The following is a 22,062-nucleotide window of genomic DNA, read 5'->3' as shown; positions in this document are numbered from 1 at the left end:
GGTGGATATTTGGGAGTGTAACGAAGAGTCCGAGTGCAGTTATTGATCCTTGTTACTGTGTTATAGATCCTTTATGTATTATGATAAACACATCTGGCATTTCCTCTGGCGTTTAGCAGCAAAAACACACAGGAGAGGATTCATTCAAAGGTAAATAATTAAAGAAGCTAATTAAAACAGAAATCTTAATTTATGTCACTTTTTTGAATCAATGAATTAATGCCTACATGTATTTCTAATATTACTGGTACATTTAACTATCAAGCCACTTATTTTTGTCCTCTGAACAACTACGTGGCCTGCTGTCGTTCCAGGTGGAGCTGTGACTCATTCCAGGAAACACACTCATACACACCGACATAACACACACCAGTAAGGACACACAACCACCAAAATAACAAACAAAAAAAGATTGAAGAGAAGAAGAGATGCTTTAACAAGAAGTTTAGAGGATTAGAGTTCAGAGTACTTGTACACTGTGGTATTTTAATAGAATGGAATACAACTTTATTGTCCAGCCCAGTAAAACATTCTGGTCTCACTCCTCTTAGAACTTTTACTGCTGTATCCGACTCAAACATTTGTCAATCTCATCGGATTTGTCTCTACAATACGAATATTCAACTATTTGGTCATTTTTTTTCATAAACAGTATCAAGCAAGGCTGTGTTGTACTGCCAGAAGTTTGAACGGGTTCAACAGCACAGTGAAGTAAACAAGCCTCGTTAGTCCTTGAGTTAATGCGTACTAACTTATGAAGCCGAGGATGATGTAATAAAAACATTAATGGTCTGATCATCTCAGCGTGACTTGTAGCCGTTATATTGTCGACTAGTTTACTTTAGAATCAAACATCAGATTTTATAAACTACATGTGTTCTGTGTGCAGAAATCTTAATGTGTAAAGTAACTTGTTGAGGTTGTTTTTATTTCTGTTGCTTGTTTGTATATTTCTGTTGCTTTTTCCTGTTGTGTATATTGTTTGATGTGATTGTGTATGTTTCTGTTTCCTGTATTTCCCTGTTGACTGTTTATGGTTCTGTACTGTGGATTTTGTGTCCTGTCGATTGTGTAGGTTTCTGTTTCCTGTTTTATTTTGGTAGTACACTTTGTGTTCGGCCACTCAAGTAGTCGCCAAACCATTTGACTGCTTTTAAAGACATTCCAATATCCACCAATCTCTGAGACAGGACAGAGTGGTCAGCTGTGTCAAACGCCTTTGACAGATCCAAAAACAGCGCAGCACAATATTCTGTAGAATCAATAGCACTTATTAAATCATAACACTTTCATGGTGGCAGTGACAGTGCTGTGTTTTTTATGAAAACCAGACTGCAAATCATTAAAAATGTTTTTTTGTTACTAAATAATCTTTCAACTGGTCACTTATAAGCCCTTCTAAAACCTTGGCTAAAACTGATAGCTTAGATATTGGCCTATAATTATTTGGATTTGATCGGTCACCACCCTTTAATAAAGGAGTGACATATGCTGACTTCCATACACTAGGTATTAATCCAGTTTCAATAGTCAGGTTGAAGATGTGTGTCAAAGGTTCTGCAATATGTTCAGCAGCAATATTTAAAAAATACAGATCCAACCCATCAGGACCAGAGGATTTCTTAGCGTTTAACCCCAAAAGAGCATCATATACCTCCTGTGTTGCAATAGGAACAAGATCAAAATTGAAAGGTACATTTTCCCCAGACAGAGTAATCCTCTTGTGTCATCTGTTGTTGTGTTGCATGCTCAAACAACAACCCAGAAGGTATAAAGTGCTCCTTTAGGGAATCTAGCATCTTTTTATTGTCTGTAATAATTTTATCATTCAACTTCAATGCATTTGGCAACATAGTATCTCTAGAGTCTGAAGACAGTGATTTTATAACTTTCCAAAATCTAGAGGGGTTAGCTGAACTTTCACATAATTCATTTACATAAAAATCTGATTTAGCTCTGCGTATTTGAGAGACACATTTGTTTCTCAGGTGCCTAAAATATTGCCAGTCTGAGCTGTTTTTGGATTTCTTTACCGTTGCCCAAGCAAGATCACGCTCATGAATTAAATCAGACAATTGTTCTGAAAACCACGGATTATCACGCCCTTTAATCTTATATTTCCTAACAGGAGCATGTTTGTTTATAATGTCCAAAAAAAGTGATTTTAAATATTGCAATGCTATCTCGGGCTCCGGGATCAGATTTACCCTGGTCCAATCACAAAGATTAAGATCAATTAACCCTCCTGTTGTCCTCGGGTCAAATTTGACCCGTTTTCAAAGTTTCTGTATCAGAAATATAGGTTACTTTAAACCAAATTGCTTCAAAAATAACATGGACGGTTCCATACAACGCTTTTTGCGAGTAAAATGAAGGACCGGATCATTACTCTCATTGAATTGTGGGGGTTTTATTCCACTTTATAGCATTTGAAAAGAAATTGAAATGGTTTCAAAACAGTTTCCTGACTAAACGTTGACAGATACCAGTCTGTGATCCGCTCCACATCCTCTGATTTTAATTGTTAGTCAAAATAATTCATTATTTGTGCTTTTTTTAAACTCAGAAAGTAGGTATAAGTTAATATTATTGAGGTTTATTGACCATGAATTCCAGAAATAAGTGTAACACTAGTGGTAATAGGTTGGAATGAAGTTGGCTAAGACGATGTAACACAGAATGGGGTGATAGTTTATAGTTTAACAGAAGGAGGACAACACAAGGGTTAAAAAAGCTTGTTAACAGAACGACTTAAGATTCCTCTTAATTATAATACGCGGTTTACATTTAGATATCCTGGTATCTCTCACACCCACAATAATGCAGTAATCACTCAAATCATTTGCAAAAACAGCAGTAGCTTTGTATTTCTGTGGCACATTGGTTACAAACTAATCAAGTAACGTAGACTTTTCAGGATGTTTAGGGTTTGGCCTAGTAGGCGAGTCTATAATTTGGGTCAAATTCGCTGAGTCACTTTTAAATCAGATGCTGGAGTTAACCAGTCCCAATTTAAGTCACCCATTAAAACCAATTTGGTATATTTTATAGATGACAACCAATCAGACAATGAGGACAATGTCTCCTTTGGTGCAGAAGGAGGTCTATAACATCCCGCAACTGTTAAAACACAATTCTTTGATAATTCAATTTTCAATAGCTATTCAAATTGTTTAGGCACAGACTTGGATATTTGTACTGTTGCCTGCAAACTATTTTTTACATAGATCACCACTCCTCCACCTTTACCAGTACGAAATAAATTATACCCCTCCATATAAATATAACTATCAGAAGTGGATCTACCCAGCCATGTCTCGGATAACACCATAATATCAACATTTGTGGATTTGGCCCAAATTCTGACCATATAAATTGGCTGTAGCAGGTAGAAGCAGAGCACATGGAGCAGGCCACCAAATCAGGTGAAAATAGTTCATAAGTTGAGGAGTAAACCACAATTTTTCAAATGGCTCACACCAAGCTTTGTTGAGAGGCAAACAATTTGTTAGAGAGGATGTTAAAATCCATTAAAAAACATGTTAAAACATGTTGAAACAGACAAACACTAAACAGAACAAAGGACAGGCTGCCATCTTGGAAAGGGGGCGGTAACGAATGATAATATCAACTTACCTGGAGGAACGTCAAGTAGAATCTGACAACCGTCTCTGAAACATTTGACAAGGCTTCTTCATAGTCTTCATGTAGTTTACAGTTTTATTCAACTGCTTACACACAAAATCTTTTCATGTCAAACGATTTTTGAAACCTCTCACTCAAAGTGCAAAATTACACAGAAAATCTCCAAAACCATAAACTATTTCTCAGCCTTTCACTCAGTTTTCAATTACATAAAACACTTTTTTCAAAACATTACACACAATTCTCTACCTAAGACACACAAATCTAACAGGAAGTGGCTTGCTTTCCTTTTCTAAACACAACCAATCAAAATGCTACACTTATTTACCAGGGCTCACACACACTCCTCACATGTGCAAACACATTATGTCATAACTGAACACTAACCAATCATTGCTTTAGTATAGGCCTATACAGAGGTCAAAGGTCAGATTACCTGTTTGGAACAATGGATGCCAACAATAGACAGAGAGGAAGAGGAGGAGGAGGGAGAGACAGGGGACAACAACGAGGAGGAGGAGGAGGAGGAGGAGGAGGAAAGAAGAGGAAGAAGGAGAGCCATCTCTGATGAGATCAGGGCCACACTTATTCATCATGTGATCAACCACAGATTGACCAATGAGAGAAGCCCATCTTGAGTAGCTTTACAGTGGCGTCCATACTGCATGCAACTATCTAATGACTATTTCAGCATTACTAATCAATCAGACTTTGTTTTGCACAAAGTGCATACAACCCCCCCCCCCCCCCGCCCCGACACACAAGCACGCACAAACACACACCCACACACACACACACACACACACACACACACACACACACACACACACACACACACACACAAACACCCACACACACACACACACACACACACACACACACCCACACACACACACACACACACACACACACACACAGACACACCCACACACACACACACACACACACACACACACACACACACACACCCACACGCACACCCACACACACACACACACACACACACACACACACACACACACACACACACACACACACACACACACACACACACACACACACACACACACACACAAACACCCACACACACACACACACACACACACACACACACCCACACACACACACACACAAACACCCACACACACACACACACACACACACACACACACACACACACACACACACCCACACACACACACACACACACACACACACACACACCCACACACACACACACACAAACACCCACACACACACACACACACACACACCCACACACACACCCACACACACACACACACACACACACACACACACACAGACACACCCACACACACACACACACACACACACACACACACACACACACCCACACACACACCCACACACACACACACACACACACACACACACACACACCCACACACACACACACACACACACACACACACAGACACACCCACACACCCACACACACACACACACACACACACACACACACACACACACACACACACACATATATTCTTTATTCTAAAAATGATACCTTTGGTTTACATATGTTTGTACTTTTGTTTTCTTGTTTCATGCTACTGTATACAACACTGAGCTACTCTTACCAACGTGATGTTTGACTGTAACTGTCCAACCCCTCCCAGCAGATGACTTTCTCTCTACAACATTATAAATGGAGATATAAGTCTATGAAAGACAAAAGAGCTTTAGATTTAGAACAACAGTGTGTACATGATATATCCAAAAATGTACTATTATGAAAAAGGTGTTTGCCATTTGATGTAAATGCTTCATGTTGAGATGTGTTTCTGGTATTTTGAATGCAGTGTTTGATTTTGAAGGAGATGTGAGGCATTTAGCATTTTGTGTGTGCTCCATCCATCTTCGTCCGCTTATCCGGTAACGGGTCGCGGGGGTAGCAGCTCCAGCAGGGGACCCCAAACTTCCCTTTCCAGAGCCACATTAACCAGCTCCGACTGGGGGATCCCGAGGCGTTCCCAGGCCAGGTTGGAGATATAATCCCTCCACCTAGTCCTGGGTCTTCCCCGAGGCCTCCTCCCAGCTGGACGTGCCTGGAACACCTCCCTAGGGAGGCGCCCAGGGGGCATCCTTACCAGATGCCCGAACCACCTCAACTGGCTCCTTTCGACGCGAAGGAGCAGCGGCTCTACTCCGAGATCCTCACGGATGACTGAGCTTCTCACCCTATCTCTAAGGGTTTTGTGTGTGCAGTTTTGGGAATTGTGTGTAGAGTTTTGAAAAAAGGAGACCTAGTTTTGAAAACGTGTGTAAGCAGTTGGAACAAACTGTAACAGCGGTGGCATCCATACGTGTTGTATTACCTCCATCTACTGGAGAGCTCTGGGATCATTACCCCCATCTACCAAAATACTAAGAGCATTTACAAATGATAAAATACGAGTTACAAATTAGACGCATGGACACAGATCAGCATTTACAGATACAAATCTCTCTGCATTCATTTGTGAATCGTGTTTCACAAGTTGCAAATACTTGAGACTGTTTTAGCACCATATGTGTGTGTGTGTGTGTGTGTGTGTGTGTGTGTGTGTGTGTGTGTGTCTGTGTGTGTGTGTGTCTGTGTGTGTGTGTGTGTGTGTGTGTGTGTGTGTGTCTGTGTGTGTCTGTCTGTGTGTGTGTGTGTGTGTGTATGTATGTGTGTGTGTGTGTGTGTGTGTGTGTGTGTGTGTGTATGTGTGTGTGTGTGTGTTTGTGTGTGTGTGTGTGTGTGTGTATGTGTGTGTGTGTGTGTCTGTGTGTGTGTGTCTGTGTGTGTGTGTGTGTGTGTGTGTGTGTGTGTGTGTGTGTGTGTGTGTGTGTGTGTGTGTGTGTGTGTGTGTGTGTTGAAGATAAGAAGGTAGATTTTGTTCTATTAGGGAAACATTTGATCCATAAATGTAGATATTAAAATATAATATATTTTAGAAGAATGACTTCAATCTTTGGTGGAAGTCATTGAAACGGGTTAAGGAGAAAAAAGCCCTTAAATTGATTTCTTGACTTGAATCTCTTAAGTTAATTTTTATTTCTTTTCTCTTCTTGTATTTCCTTCTTTATGTTGATTAGTTATGTAGAAGCTCCTAGGTTTGGTTTCTATGACGACCCGAGGCTAAAGCTCTATTTCTGAAGTGGATTTGTAAACGTTTCTTGTTTGTTTGTTTGTTTGTATATCTGTACTCTGAATAAAGAAATAAAAAAAGAAAAAGAAAGTGTAAATAAAGGGGTTTCTCCGTGTTGTCGGGGCTGAACGTGTCCCAGCTGATCTCTATTATCATGTGACTCATGTTCAGGGCGTTTCCTGTTTAAAGTTTACTTTCTCTTTCACACAGGTTGTGTCGCAGTTAGTTTCCTCCGTTTGGAGCTCCAGCTGAAGGTAATGTAATGTACTTTTCTCTTAGTTTAGTTTGAGAGTTTTGAGAACATAACTGATGAATACACTGTTAGAGTCACGTTTACAGTGTGCATTATATTTATCACTTAATTATCATTATAGTTTCTAGATTTCAGAGTCTAATTTCTTCAGTGTCTTTCCTATGTCCGTATATACGAGGAAGTAAAGGAGACTCGGCCTCTGTTAAAGAAAAAAAAACAGTGAGAGAAAGCAAACAAACTGTTGTACACTTTGCCTGAAAAGCGAGCAGTGGAAGTTAATAAGTTACTTAGGTAATTTATATTTTAGCCCCAAGAAAGAGAGAGAGAGAGAGAGAGAGAGACAGAGAGAGAGAGAGAGAGAGAGAGAGAGAGAGACAGAGAGAGAGAGAGAGAGAGAGACAGAGAGAGAGAGAGAGACAGAGAGAGAGAGAGAGAGAGAGACAGAGAGAGAGAGAGAGAGAGAGAGAGACAGAGAGAGAGAGAGAGAGAGAGAGAGAGAGACAGAGAGAGAGAGAGAGAGAGAGAGAGAGAGAGAGAGAGAGAGAGCAATCTGACATAGGTTATCATATATCCCGGTCCAAAGTTCCTGGACCTGATCACAGGACCAGAGGACATGAAGTAACTGTCCGTCCTCTGTCTTACTGTGTCTCTAATCATTAACATGACTGTCTCTTATCTCCAAGTGGAAACGACTGTCTGCCTCTCCATGTTACCAACACTCTTTCCAAGTGATCTCTAATGTTTTCCCCAACCCTCCAGCTAAATGCCTCTTCATACGACAGCCAGATTTCAACAGAGACCAGGCTAAATAACTCAGAAAATTATTACAAGTTATTGTTGTCAAATCTTTCACTTTGTAGTTTATGTTTGTTGGTTTAACATTTATGTCTCTTTGTCGTCGTGCATTTTTAAAAGTGCTGTTGTCAGTGTTTTGAGGCTCCAGAGGTGTCTTTGATAAACATCCAGAGTAGAACTACAGCAGCTGATGATGCATTCAGCTGACAGTGATGTGAAAGAGACAAGAAGAGCCAATGAGAAATGATGTTGTTTCCTCTGCAGATGAGAGGCTGAGTTCAGCAGCATGGATCAGTGTGAGGACAGAGAGACCACTCTGTGTGGGGAACAGGACCGCCAGACCAAAGCTCAGAGGTGAGACCACCATCTCTAACTGTCCAGCACTCACATCACTCCACCACCTGAAATACACAAACTGGTAGTGATGATGAGACACACTCATGATCTTCTATGAAGTACTTTACTCAGTATACTGGGAGAGAGAGTGCTGCAACGTGGCCATCGTTCCTCTCTCTCTCTCTCTAACGCCTAACAGACACTAGAAGACTCTGAACAGACTAAAGTCTGACACCATCTCACATCTAACGTTAAAGACACACTGTAGTCCCAGCTCAGAGGTGAACTGTGAGGTGTCTGTCTGTCTGTCTGTCTGTCTGTCTGTCTATCGGTCTGTCTGTGTGTGTCTGTGTGTGTGTGTGTGTGTGTGTGTATGTGTGTGTGTGTGTGTGTGTGTTTATGTCTGTCTGTCTGTGTGTGTGTGTGTGTGTGTGTGTGTGTGTGTCTGTCTGTGTGTCTGTGTGTGTGTGTGTGTGTGTGTGTCTGTGTTTGTGTGCGTGTGTGTGTGTGTTTGTGTGTCTGTGTTTGTGTGCGTGTTTGTTTGTGTGTGTGTTTGTGTGCGTGTGTGTGTGTGTGTTTGTGTGTCTGTGTTTGTGTGCGTGTGTGTGTTTGTGTGTCTGTGTTTGTGTGCGTGTGTGTGTGTGTGTCTGTCTGTCTGTGTGTGTGTGTGTTTGTGTGTGTGTGTGTTTGTGTTTGTGTGCGTGCGTGTGTGTTTGTGTGCGTGTGTGTGTGTGTTTGTGTGCGTGTGTGTTTGTGTTAAGTGACAAAAAGCTTGGATAAAACTGACCAAAACACCAGGGGAAAGCGACAAAAGTGTTAAAAAAGTTTTTAAGTTAAAATTTTGACCCAGAAAAACAAAAGGTTGCGCCGTCGACAGGAAGACAACACGAGGGTTAAATGTACTTATTAGTACTTAGTATTACAAGTAAAAGTAAGAAAAACCATTGATAATGAACTTTATGGCCAAAGGTGTCATCATCTGTTACCATGGCAGCAGAGCCTGCAGCAGGTGCTTCCATGACACCATCAGTCATTATGCTTCCTCCTCTTCTTCTTCAGTTTTGGCCTATGGTTGTTTTTTGGGCATCACATCACCAACTGGAACCGAGCATTATCTTGGCAATCTAGGAGCAGTGATTCACCAAACCTGCTTTCTGGAACAAATTTCTTCTGATTTTGTTGAAACGAGTAACTAAGATGCTTCGGGGGAATGTAGTGGAGTAAAAGTAGACATTTTATTTAAGAAATGTAGTGGAGTAAAAGTAAAAGTTTCTGGAAATATAAATAACAAAGTAAAGTACAGATACGTGAAATTGTACTTAAGTACAGTTAAGTATTTGTACTTTGTTGCATTCCAACACTGTCCAGCTGTCATCCTTTCTCTCTACAGTCTAAAGTTACCTGCACATACAGGACATTACCATGATATCTAGAATAACAACTATCATCATAGAAGACATGAGAGAATATGCATAGGAAATGATTTCCCACTATCATCACCATTATTCACACACACCTCTGTCTATGTTGTGTTGAAGCCCAGAGCAGCAGCTCACACCTGACTCTGATGGACCTGGACCTGGACCTGAACCTGAACCCAGCTGTGTGTCCATGAAGAGTGACTGGTCTAAGAATTGGCCTATGAACTTCAAAGATGGACGTCACTCTGTTGATACAAGGTGAGGATTTAAAACTGAGAAAAACACAACAGAGTGTTTGTGTCAGATTCTCAACTGTGAGTCGTTGGTGTAAACTGGCAGCTTTCAGAACGCTGCAGACCGGAGCATTGCAAGTATCTGCAAGTTTCAACTCGTCTCGTCCAGAATCTTTGGTCTGAACTGGACTTTAGAAGCAGGCCACCCATAATCCTTTACTAGGGCAGGTGGCCTTGTCAAGAATAACAGAACAGCAGGGGGCAACACACAACCAACCTGCTCCTTACCATGCATATCTGATAGTGGTCTACAGTATGGAGCCCACCTGTGTGTTTCACATGGATTCACTCTGTACCTTTAAAACTGTTGTGTTTCAGTAAAAAACACTTTTCTCCTGGATGGCATGACAAAACAATGAACACATATTGTTTGAAATGTATAAACAATCCATTGTTGCACAGTGTTCTGGGTCAGTGCAGATTATATTCAGTTTTTATGTGTTTCTATCAGGAGAAAGCTGGAAGAACCAGAACCCAGCTGTGTGTCCATGAAGAGTGATCGGTCTAAGGATTTCATTATAGACTTCAAAGATGGACGTCACTCTGTTGATCAAAGGTGAGGATTTAAATATGAGAACAAAAGAAACTGTGCTGCCTTCCAGTTGGTTTGATCTATCAAACACTGTTGATCATCTTTCCAACCTGTTCAGCTTTGGGGCATCGTTCTCTGGTGTTGTAGCTCATTTTTATTGCAAAACTCTGCCGTGTACTCATGTTTTGTTGTTGTCATCTGACAATATTTTCTGTTGTTTTAGATTTGGTTCGGCCCAATATTTACTTGTTTTGTGTTCACACTAAGTTTGTTCAAACAAACCAAGAGGAGTCCTTAGTGAAAGACACTAGTTGTAGCACTTGTTTGCTTCTTAGTTCTTCCTGTTGAATCACAGTGGGATCAGCAGTACGACCAACAATTTAATGTTGTTAGGTACTGGAAGTAGCGGACCCAAAGGCAGAGAGCAGGCAGGCAGGCAGGAGATGGCTTGAGTTGAGGAATTTAATGAAGAACCAAAAAACCACAGCACAGAGGCTGGAAAAACCACAGGAAGACAAAGTAACTCACAAGAAGACGCAGGGAAGGACACGAACAAACTCAAACACTAACATTACATACAATGATCTGACACTGGACAGAAGAAAGACAAAGGCCGTTTCCCAATACCAAGAATGCAAAGAACAGACTTGTGTTCTTGGGGAGAACGTTCTTGCTAGTTGTACCTGGAAGAATGAACTTGCAAGTTCACAAGCACAGAAAACACTGTTAAGAGTTTGAGACGATGCGTACTTCCTGTTATTGCTCAACCCCCCCAGCACAGAGGCTACCAGCAGGGCTCCAAAATAACAGCTAGAAATAAAAACCACAACAATATAACCACTTTATATTAAAACAATCTCCGGACAAGAAAACCTCACAATGTTACAACTATTGCAATAATATTGAAAAATAAATCTTATTGAGCTTTAATTTTATTGTTTATGGTTTAGCTCAAACACTCCTTACTTATTCAAAAGAGTGGAACGCCATCCCTACTATTATTAGTGTATAAGTTTAAGTCAGTTTAAATTAAAAAATAAGTAGGCATGCACTGGTGTGTCCTATGTGTTCATGATCGTGATTATTTCTATATTATTGTAGTGCACTGTATATGCCCAGGGAGATGGACATTAGCAATTCAAATTATAAAGGTTGGTGTCTCCCCTTTAGTCTACATAACATGTCAGCATGTTACCACTTTATGTACAACTGTTAATTTATCATACAGACTGAAACTCAACTTCTAATAAATCAGAAAACAAATACACCAAAAAAATACTAAATCTATATATACGTAAATGTATAGCCTATGGCATAATTTAAACAAGTCTCCCGAAAAGAAACGTGTATATCTCTCTCCCCCCCTGTGTGTGTGTGTGTGTGTGTGTGTGTGTGTGTGTGCGTGCGTGCGTGTGTGTGTGTGTGTGTGCTTGTGGAGTTTAACTCTGAAAAGACAGTTAACCACAGGTTCCCATTAATCTTATGATGGACATGTGTTGTGATATTTAAACAATCGATCCGTCAACGGCGAAATAAAAGCCTCTTATTTACGGGACCGGTCTAAAAGACCTCCGGCTTCCAGCGGGGTCTCTGAGCGTGACTATCCGAGCGACGAGCTAGCGGCCGGGGCAGGCGCAAGCTGGCGGCCGCCTCACTTCACGGAGCTCCGAAAACTCCGAAAACCTTGGAGCAAAATGTCAATTCGGCAAAGATTTTCGCAAGACTGCCTATATTCGAAATCTAAACCGTTCATTTCTCGCCTAAAATGTGGTCAGAAGTTAATTTGGTGATGACTAAGACGGCGAAAATTGTTAAAATTGTCCCGTTTTTGGGCTGTCTATGTTCCTGGAAACCCGACCATCATTGAATGCCGAAATGAATGTTGGGATACGGTTGCAGCGAAGTTCATACAAGTTACCAACCAATGCATCCTCGGTAAAATGGGCGTGTCAAGAACATTTCCGGGAATCTTAACTGTTCTTGGTGAAATGCGAACTTGTGTATTGGGACAGTACTTGGGCAACACGAGATGACGTTTCACAGGGACACAAGAACACAAGTCAATAGAAGAACACAGATTGAGAAACGGCCAAAGACTAAATACACAGGGTAACGAGGAAACAAGAGGCAGGTGACACAAGGGCTGGGAAACAGGTGGAAAACATCAGGCAATCACAAGAGCGGGAAAACACAAGACATGAAGTAAAGCTACTAAGACAAGACAGAAAACAGACTATCAAAATAAAACAGGAAACCAGAACAACAGACAGGAAACATGAAATAAACTAAACACAGAGACTTGACACAACAAGGAACAGAAATATACAGAATACAAAAAACTGAAAATGTACAAAACCATAACAAATGTCAGGTGAAACCATCTGATTCCATGCTGTAATCAACACTTTAAGTCAGAGGACCTTTACCTTGTGTGTGTCTCTGTGTGGACAGACATGATGTGAGCTAATTCTTCCTGATCCCTCCACAGAGTGGACCAGGAGATCTCAGAGGTTCCCAGTGGTCAGTCTACCCAGCAGCATCAAACACACCTGGACTCCATATTTATGGTCTGTACATGTACAACAACTACTTTTACATCTATCTTGTTCACAATCGTCTGGTGCACTTTATAGACCAGGGGATTGTCTGTCCAACATGGATCTGATGTTTGCTTCCATGATTTCAGTCTGATTTGATTCATATAATCTTCTGTTCCAGCTGCTGGAGGATGACATTGTCATGTTTGTGAAGAATGAGCTGAAGAAGATCCAGAAGGTTTTGAGTCCAGATTACCCAGAATGCTCAGAGAATCAGAGGGAGGGTGAGGAGGTGTTGGATGGTGAAGATGAAGAGCAGAGGAGGAGCAGCAGAGAGGCATTTCTAAAGATCACACTGCACTTCCTGAGGAGAAGGAAGCAGGACGAGCTGGCTGACTGTCTGCAGAGCAGTAAGAGGATTTATATCTTTAGGGGAAGTAATCTGTCATATGTAATTTAGAAATCGCTTATTGATCATCTTTGTTGTGTGTACTTACAGGGAGTCATTCTGGAGTTTGTAAGCGTAAACTCAAATCTAACCTAAACAAGAAGTTCCAGTGTGTGTTTGAGGGGATTGCTAAAGCAGGAAACCAAACCGTTCTGAATCAGATGTTCACAGAGATCTACCTCACAGAGGGAGGGACTGCAGAGGTCAATGATGAACATGAGATCAGACAGATTGAAACAGCATCCAGGAAACCAGACATCCCAGAATCAACAATCAGACAAGAAGACATCTTTAAAACCCCACCTGGAAGAGATGAACCAATCAGAACAGTGATGACAAAGGGAGTGGCTGGCATCGGGAAAACAGTCTTAACACAGAAGTTCACTCTGGACTGGGCTGAAGACAAAGCCAACCAGGACATCCAGTTCATATTTCCATTCACCTTCAGAGAGCTGAATGTGCTGAAAGAGAAAAAGTACAGCTTGGTGGAACTTGTTGATTACTTCTTTAGTGAAACCAAAGAAGCAGGAATCTGCAGGTTTGAAGAGTTCCAGGTTGTGTTCATCTTTGACGGTCTGGATGAGTGTCGACCTCCTCTGGACTTCCTCAACACTGAGATCCTGACTGATGTCACAAAGTCCACCTCAGTGGGTGTGCTGCTGACAAACCTCATCAGGGGCAAACTGCTTCCCTCTGCTCGCCTCTGGATAACCACACGACCTGCAGCAGCCAATCAGATCCCTCCTGGGTGTGTTGACATGGTGACAGAGGTCAGAGGCTTCACGGACCCACAGAAGGAGGAGTACTTCAGGAAGAGATTCAGAGATGAGGAGCAGGCCAGCAGAATCATCTCCCACATCAAGACATCACGAAGCCTCCACATCATGTGCCACATCCCAGTCTTCTGCTGGATCACTGCTACAGTTCTGGAAGACGTGTTGAAGACCAGAGAGGGAGGAGAACTGCCCAAAACTCTGACTGAGATGTACATCCACTTCCTGGTGGTTCAGTCCAAACAGAAGAACGTCAAGTATGATGGAGGAGCTGAGACGGATCCACACTGGAGTCCAGAGAGCAGGAAGGTGATTGAGTCTCTAGGAAAACTGGCTTTTGAGCAGCTGCAGAAAGGCAACCTGATCTTCTATGAATCAGACCTGACAGAGTGTGGCATCGATATCAGAGCAGCCTCAGTGTACTCAGGAGTGTTCACACAGATCTTTAAAGAGGAGAGTGGACTGTACCAGGACAAGGTGTTCAGTTTCGTCCATCTGAGTGTTCAGGAGTTTCTGGCTGCTCTTCATGTCCATCTGACATTCACCAACTCTGGAGTCAATCTGCTGTCAGAAGAACTAACAACCTCACGCTCGTGGTTTATAATTAGAAACAAACCTAAACCATCATGTTTCTACCAGAGTGCTGTGGACGAGGCCTTACAGAGTCCAAATGGACACCTGGACTTGTTCCTCCGCTTCCTCCTTGGTCTTTCTCTTCAGACCAATCAGACTCTCCTTCAAGGCCTGCTGAAACAAACAGGAAGTAGCTCACAGACCAATCAGGAAACAGTCAAGTACATGAAGGAGAAGATCAGTGAGAATCTGTCTGCAGAGAAAAGCATCAATCTGTTCCACTGTCTGAATGAACTGAATGATCATTCTCTAGTGGAGGAGATCCAACAGTACCTGAGTTCAGGACGTCTCTCCACAGATAAACTGTCTCCTGCTCAGTGGTCAGCTCTGGTCTTCATCTTACTGTCATCAGAAGAAGATCTGGACGTGTTTGACCTGAAGAAATACTCTGCTTCAGAGGAGGCTCTTCTGAGGCTGCTGCCAGTGGTCAAAGCCTCTAAAAAAGCTCTGTAAGTACAGCGATAGTTGGACTCATATATCATAACTTAAAGACTCTGCTGTCTTTTCAACTTCTTGATTGTTTTTTCTTCATTACCGTCTCTTCAGGCTGAGTGGCTGTAACCTGTCAGAGAGAAGCTGTGAAGCTCTGTCCTCAGTTCTGAGCTCTGAGTCCTCTAGTCTGAGAGAGCTGGACCTGAGTAACAACAATCTGCAGGATTCAGGAGGGAAGCATCTGTCTCCTGGACTAGAGAGTCCACACTGTAAACTGGACACACTCAGGTCAGATCAAGAACAGTAATCTTTAAAACACAGTATTGAAAAATACTTTGGTAATAAAAATGTGAATGTTTCCAAAGTAATTTGTTCTGATTTAGAATCACATCATAGATAATGAAATATGAACTGTGACTGAGATCCAGAAATCATTATATCATGTGAGTTTGATTACTGGACTTCTGTTTATTCCTTCAATGTTTCCATTTTGTTTAGAGTAGAGCAGCAAGATTTAAACATGCTGAGAAGGGATGTCATGTACTGTATCACGAAAAGTCCAGACTCAACTCAACTCTAAATTATTATTATTATAATATATCGTAAAGCACCTAAGTAAGCAAGTATGAACTATGGCTGAAATTGAGAACCTAATTTGTTTTTTCTTACGTGAATTTGTTGCAATTAGTTATCATGTTTCCAACTTGTTTAGTACAATATGGCAAGAATTTTAACATGTTAAAAATTGATTTCATATTCTCTATCACCAAAAGCCCAGACCTAAACACATATATATATATATATATATATATATATATATATATATATATATATATATAAACACAAATGTTATCTGTCGTCTTCATTACCATCCCTCCAACAAAGCTCTGTAAGTGTGATTTATTGGCATAATGTGTATAATCTCTTTATTACACCAGTGGGTTTGATTCAACCTCATATTATCACTTCAGTCATGCTTACGAACGTCGTGCCAATAATGATGTTGAATCAAACCCTCTCTTGTAATATTGCTTAATTCAGTCATGATTACTGATCATGTTTCCAACTTGTTTAGAGTAGAGCAGCAGATATTTAGACATGCTGAGAAGGGATTCATATACTGTATCACCAAAAGTCCAGACTGAACATATAAACACAATCGTTATTTGTCTTCTCATAAGATATTTCTCTAAACGTTAAGCTTCATGAAATTTAAACCGCCCTTCTCAAGTCAGGATTTAAAATTTAACAATTCGTAAATCTTTGAATGTTTCCAAAACATTTTGTTCTTATTTATAATATGTTGGAAAGCATGAAGTATGAACAATGGCTGAGATTGAGAACCTCATTATTTAAAAATCTTATGTGAATTTGAATACTGGATGTCTTTTTACTCCTCATTCAGTCACAAGTAGTTATCATGTTTCCAACTTGTTTAGAATAATATTGCAAGAATTTCAACATGTTTAAAATGGATTTCATATTCTCTATCACCAAAAGTCCAGACTTAACATATAAACACAAATGTTTTCTGTCTTCTTCATTACCGTCCCTCCAACAAAGCTCTGTAAGTGTGATTTATTCATCATTAAATAATCTGATATCTTTCAACAGGAGTTAATAAATACCTTGTTTCCTTCCTGTCGTCTCTCCAGACTGAGTGGCTGTAACCTGTCAGAGAGAAGCTGTGAAGCTCTGTCCTCAGTTCTGAGCTCTGAGTCCTCTAGTCTGAGAGAGCTGGACCTAAGTAACAACGACCTGCAGGATTCAGGAGTGAAGCTGCTGTCGGCTGGACTGAAGAGTCCACACTGCACACTGGAGACTCTCAGGTCAGGAGTCATCAACTCATTCAACTGATGACCATTTAAAATCTCTTTAGTTGATAAACAGCTAACATGTAGCTTTGTGTCTGTTTATACGACAAACTTTAGCTGTAGTTTTGAGACTCAGTAATTAAATACCACAGATGATTTTAAAGATTTATTATAAATCTGGTTCCTGTGTGTTGTTCTGTGTGTTTGCAGTCTGTCAGGCTGTCTGATCTCAGAGGAAGGCTGTTCTTCTCTGGTCTCAGCTCTGAGCTCCAACCCCTCCCATCTGAGAGAGCTGGACCTGAGCTACAATCATCCAGGAGACTCAGGAGTGAAGCTGCTGTCGGCTGGATTGAAGGATCCTCTCTGGAGACTGGACACTCTCAGGTACAAACGGAAATGAGATATTTGTGTAGCAAGTTTTAAAGGAAAACATCTCCATTAACTAAAATGATAATTTTTTTTTCTATGAGACAATCATCTAATGATAACAATGTGTAAATGCGCATATAGTCTGTTCTGCTCTCTGCTATGTTCAGTTATATTTTCCTCATTATTTATACGTTATTTCACCCAAAAGCTGTCCGCTATTAATTGATCTGTAGATCAGAGGTGGGCCGACAGGGCCAACAAGGCCTTCTCTGCTGGCCAAGAGATTGTCATAATCAGAAAGTTATATTTTTTTAATTAAAGACCTATATATTCATTTCTAATATATATTTATATTTATCAATTTCATATGTATTTTATATATTGTATACGCTGCAAGTTTGTTTAAACTTTTAGATGTAAAGTTAATGAAAGAAAGGTGGATGTACTTTTTCTTCACATGATGAGCACCTTTTGGTAAGTTTAATGGATTTTTCAGCATTTTAGTGAAATTATTTTACTAGCTATTACTGCTGGTTTTAGGTGTTAAAGATTGGAGCAGTGTCAGTGGCTGCTGTGCCTTTGTGTGTGCGTGGTGACGTGTGTGTTAAGACTCCGCTGCGTGGCTGGAATTTGTGGGGAGGTCTGCTGATCACTGATTGTGTGATTTGTGTTTTTGATTGCTTTGTGGTCAACGTATGAGTAAATATGACAGGTTGTTGTAGGTTTGTTTTGGTTTCTTTGGTAATTCCACCACTGCCGTAGATAAACTGCTAGTTGCTATGGACGCTGCTATCTCTGAATCCACGGATCTCTGTCTCTCTCTCTCTCTGTACCTGTCTCTCTCTCTACCTGTCTGTCTACAACTGACTGTGTTTAGCTCTGTGTACCTGTCTCTCTCTCTCTACCTGTCTGTCTACAACTGACTGTGTTTAGCTCCGTGTACCTGTCTCTCTCTATCTGTCTGTCTACTACTGACTGTTTAGCTCTGTGTACCTGTCTCTCTCTCTACCTGTCTACTACTGACTGTGTTTAGCCCAGTGTACCTGTCTCTCTCTCTCTATGTACCTGTCTCTCTCTCTACCTGTCTGTCTACAACTGACTGTGTTTAGCTCTGTGTACCTGTCTCTCTCTACCTGTCTGTCTACTACTGACTGTGTTTAGCTCCGTGTACCTGTCTCTCTCTCTCTGTCTGTCTACTACTGACTGTGTTTAGCTCCGTGTACCTGTCTCTCTCTCTACCTGTCTGTGTACTACTGACTGTGTTTAGCTCCGTGTACCTGTCTCTCTCTCTACCTGTCTGTCTACTACTGACTGTGTTTAGCTCCGTGTACCTGTCTCTCTCTCTACCTGTCTGTCTACTACTGATTGTGTTTAGCTCCGTGTACCTGTCTCTCTCTCTACCTGTCTGTCTACTACTGACTGTGTTTAGCTCAGTGTACCTGTCTCTCTCTCTACCTGTCTGTCTACTACTGATTGTGTTTAGCTCTGTGTACCTGTCTCTCTCTCTACCTGTCTGTCTACTACTGACTGTGTTTAGCTCAGTGTACCTGTCTCTCTCTCTACCTGTCTGTGTACTACTGACTGTGTTTAGCTCCGTGTACCTGTCTCTCTCTCTACCTGTCTGTCTACTACTGACTGTGTTTAGCTCCGTGTACCTGTCTCTCTCTATCTGTCTGTCTACTACTGACTGTGTTTAGCTCCGTGTACCTGTCTCTCTCTACCTGTCTGTCTACTACTGGCTGTGTTTAGCTCCATGTACCTGTCTCTCTCTCTACCTGTCTGTGTACTACTGACTGTGTTTAGCTCCGTGTACCTGTCTCTCTCTCTACCTGTCTGTCTACTACTGACTGTGTTTAGCTCAGTGTACCTGTCTCTCTCTCTACCTGTCTGTGTACTACTGACTGTGTTTAGCTCCGTGTACCTGTCTCTCTCTCTACCTGTCTGTCTACTACTGACTGTGTTTAGCTCCGTGTACCTGTCTCTCTCTCTACCTGTCTGTCTACTACTGACTGTGTTTAGCTCCGTGTACCTGTCTCTCTCTCTACCTGTCTGTCTACTACTGACTGTGTTTAGCTCCGTGTACCTGTCTCTCTCTCTACCTGTCTGTCTACTACTGACTGTCACGCACACACTCACTCACACACACACACGCACACACACACACACACTCTCACACACACACACACGCACGCACACGCACACACACACACACACACACACACACACACACACACACACACAAACACACACACACACACACACACACACACACACAAACACACACACACACACACTCTCACACACTATCACACACACACATACTCACACTAGAGTTTAGATTCTCGGCCCGAGCCCGGGTCGTTATTTTCCGCCGGCCGGGCCCTTGATCAAGAAATTTTTCTTTTTCTTTTTTTTTTTATCCATTACCTTATTATCCTATTTGGGTGGGGAGATAGCTATACCATAATCAGAAATATTATATATATATATATATATATATATATATATATATATATATATATATATATATATATATATATATATAGGCTATATAAAAGTAACAAATGTGTACAAAAGTTAGGCTGCAGTTACTAAATGCAGCACTTCATGTGCGGAGTCTCCTCCTCTCACACGCATCACACCGGGAGCTGGAAGATGTGAAGAAAAAAAGAAAAACAGGAGAATTAACTTTGAGCGAGTGTGGAGGAAAGTCGGAGGTATGGAAGCAGTTTAAACAAGTCGTGGGCAGAGACAACAATATGTTGTTCATCATTATTTCTTTTTTTACGTTTCTTCATTCAGATCACTTGCGATCCGTTCCATTCTAAACTAACAGCTTCGTCCTTGTTGTATTATTCTAAACAGATTTCTGGTTGAGAACGTCAGTTATAACGGCCCACGGATTAAAAAAATTGTCGGGTTTAAATCGGGCTCGGGCTCATAATTCCAGTTAATGTGTCGGGCCGGGCTCGGACACAACGTGCTCGGGCAGGTTCGGGTTTGATTTTTTGGGCCGATCTAAGCTCTAACTCACACTTACACACACACACACACACACACACACACACACACACACACACACACAGCAGCACTGACCACATGTTTCTTTGTATATAGTTGACCTTAGCATAAAAAAATCATCCAGTTATATATGGTACTCTAGAAAGTCCTAATAGTGTGTTTGCTAATATTACTGTATATATATATATATATATACATGTATATATATATATATATATACATATATATATATATATATATATATATATATATATATATATATATATATATATATATATATAGAGAGAGAGAGAGAGAGAGAGAGAGAGAGACTTTATTTATGTCTGTTTTTGTAGAAACCTTCTACACCTACCAAGACACATCCCAAATAATGCCTGCCGAGCAGAACTAGACCAATATCCCCTCCAAATTATAACTGAAAAAATATCAAATTCTACAACCACCTGAAAACAAACGACCCCCATAGTTTCCACTACAAAGCATTACAATACCAAGAGAGAAACATAGAGAAAAGTCCCCTCAGTCAGCTAGCCCTGTCCCTCAGCTCCCTCACCTCACAGCCCCCAGAGCCTCAGGACCCCCCCCCCCCTCAGCTCCCTCACCTCACAGCCCCCAGAACCTCAGGCCCCCCCCCCCCCTCAGCTCCCTCACCTCACAGCCCCCAGAACCTCAGGACCCCCCCCAAACCATCCGGCCCAACCAAATCATCTGCAGACAATAACAGAAATACATGACCTATTGGAAAGACACAACTAAACGTCAAAACAAAATGGATTGTTACCTAGCCCTGAACCGAGAGTACACAGTAGCTGAATACTTGAGCTGAGATTACTTCAATTGGAACCAATGGGGAAAGAGGCTCATGTTGTCTTTATAATAATTATATTTTTCTACCAATACATCAATAGTGGTTTTAATTCAAAGTAATGACTGTAAGACAACTGTGCCTTTCTAGAAAGAAACAAAAAATAGAGATTTGGGTGGAATTCTGATTGATATAGCTCCAAGAGAATAAGTAATTTGTTCAATTATAAAGATAAGCTCATAATTTTGCATTTATACTGCAGGTAATCATTTTATTTTTTCAATTTTGCCTGAACTTAATATGTAAAAACTGTCTTTGGTATTCTGAATGGCTAATATACATTAAACAATATTTTTTAACGTAGAAATCCTAAACAGATTCAGTATTATGTTCTATAGGGCGGTAGTTACGATAAGAACATCATCCAACTGTAATTTATTAATACATTTTTTTATGTGTGTAGATTTTATCTCAACTATAAGACCACATTTCCCATCAACCCCGCTACTTCCTGTTTAGTGTTTGTTTTCTTCCTGTCAACCGGCCGGCATGGAGTTAGTTTAGACGATGAGTGGAGTAGTTGAAGAGCCTCGCTAGCTTCAATGAGTTCTTGTTGATAAAGACTAGAATGACTTCACCACAACTGCTGATGGACTTGTCGCAATTTTCATTGCGCTAACGTTATGTTATGGAAATTACATTTACGATAGTAATGCGGAGACTTTCCTTACCTCATCAAAACATGGATTATTAACTTTTAATTTGCTTTACTGAAAGGAAAATGGTGTAAAGGCATG

General features: G+C 41.0%; 1 protein-coding gene and 1 pseudogene across 1 annotated transcript in view; one reads left to right on the top strand and one right to left on the bottom strand.

Annotated features, from left to right (window-relative positions):
- The window catches only part of LOC118496429, a 397,714-nt gene that overhangs the window by 161,624 nt on the left and 214,028 nt on the right, over positions 1 to 22,062 (bottom strand). The window lies entirely within an intron of this gene.
- LOC118496014 overlaps positions 6,932 to 22,062 on the top strand; it is a 42,838-nt pseudogene continuing 27,707 nt past the window's right edge.

This window comes from Sander lucioperca, chromosome 1, assembly GCF_008315115.2.
Source record: "Sander lucioperca isolate FBNREF2018 chromosome 1, SLUC_FBN_1.2, whole genome shotgun sequence".
Classification (NCBI taxonomy): Eukaryota; Metazoa; Chordata; class Actinopteri; order Perciformes; family Percidae; genus Sander; species Sander lucioperca.
Note: the sequence above shows the minus strand (reverse complement) of the source record. Positions and strands in the feature narration are given on the sequence as shown.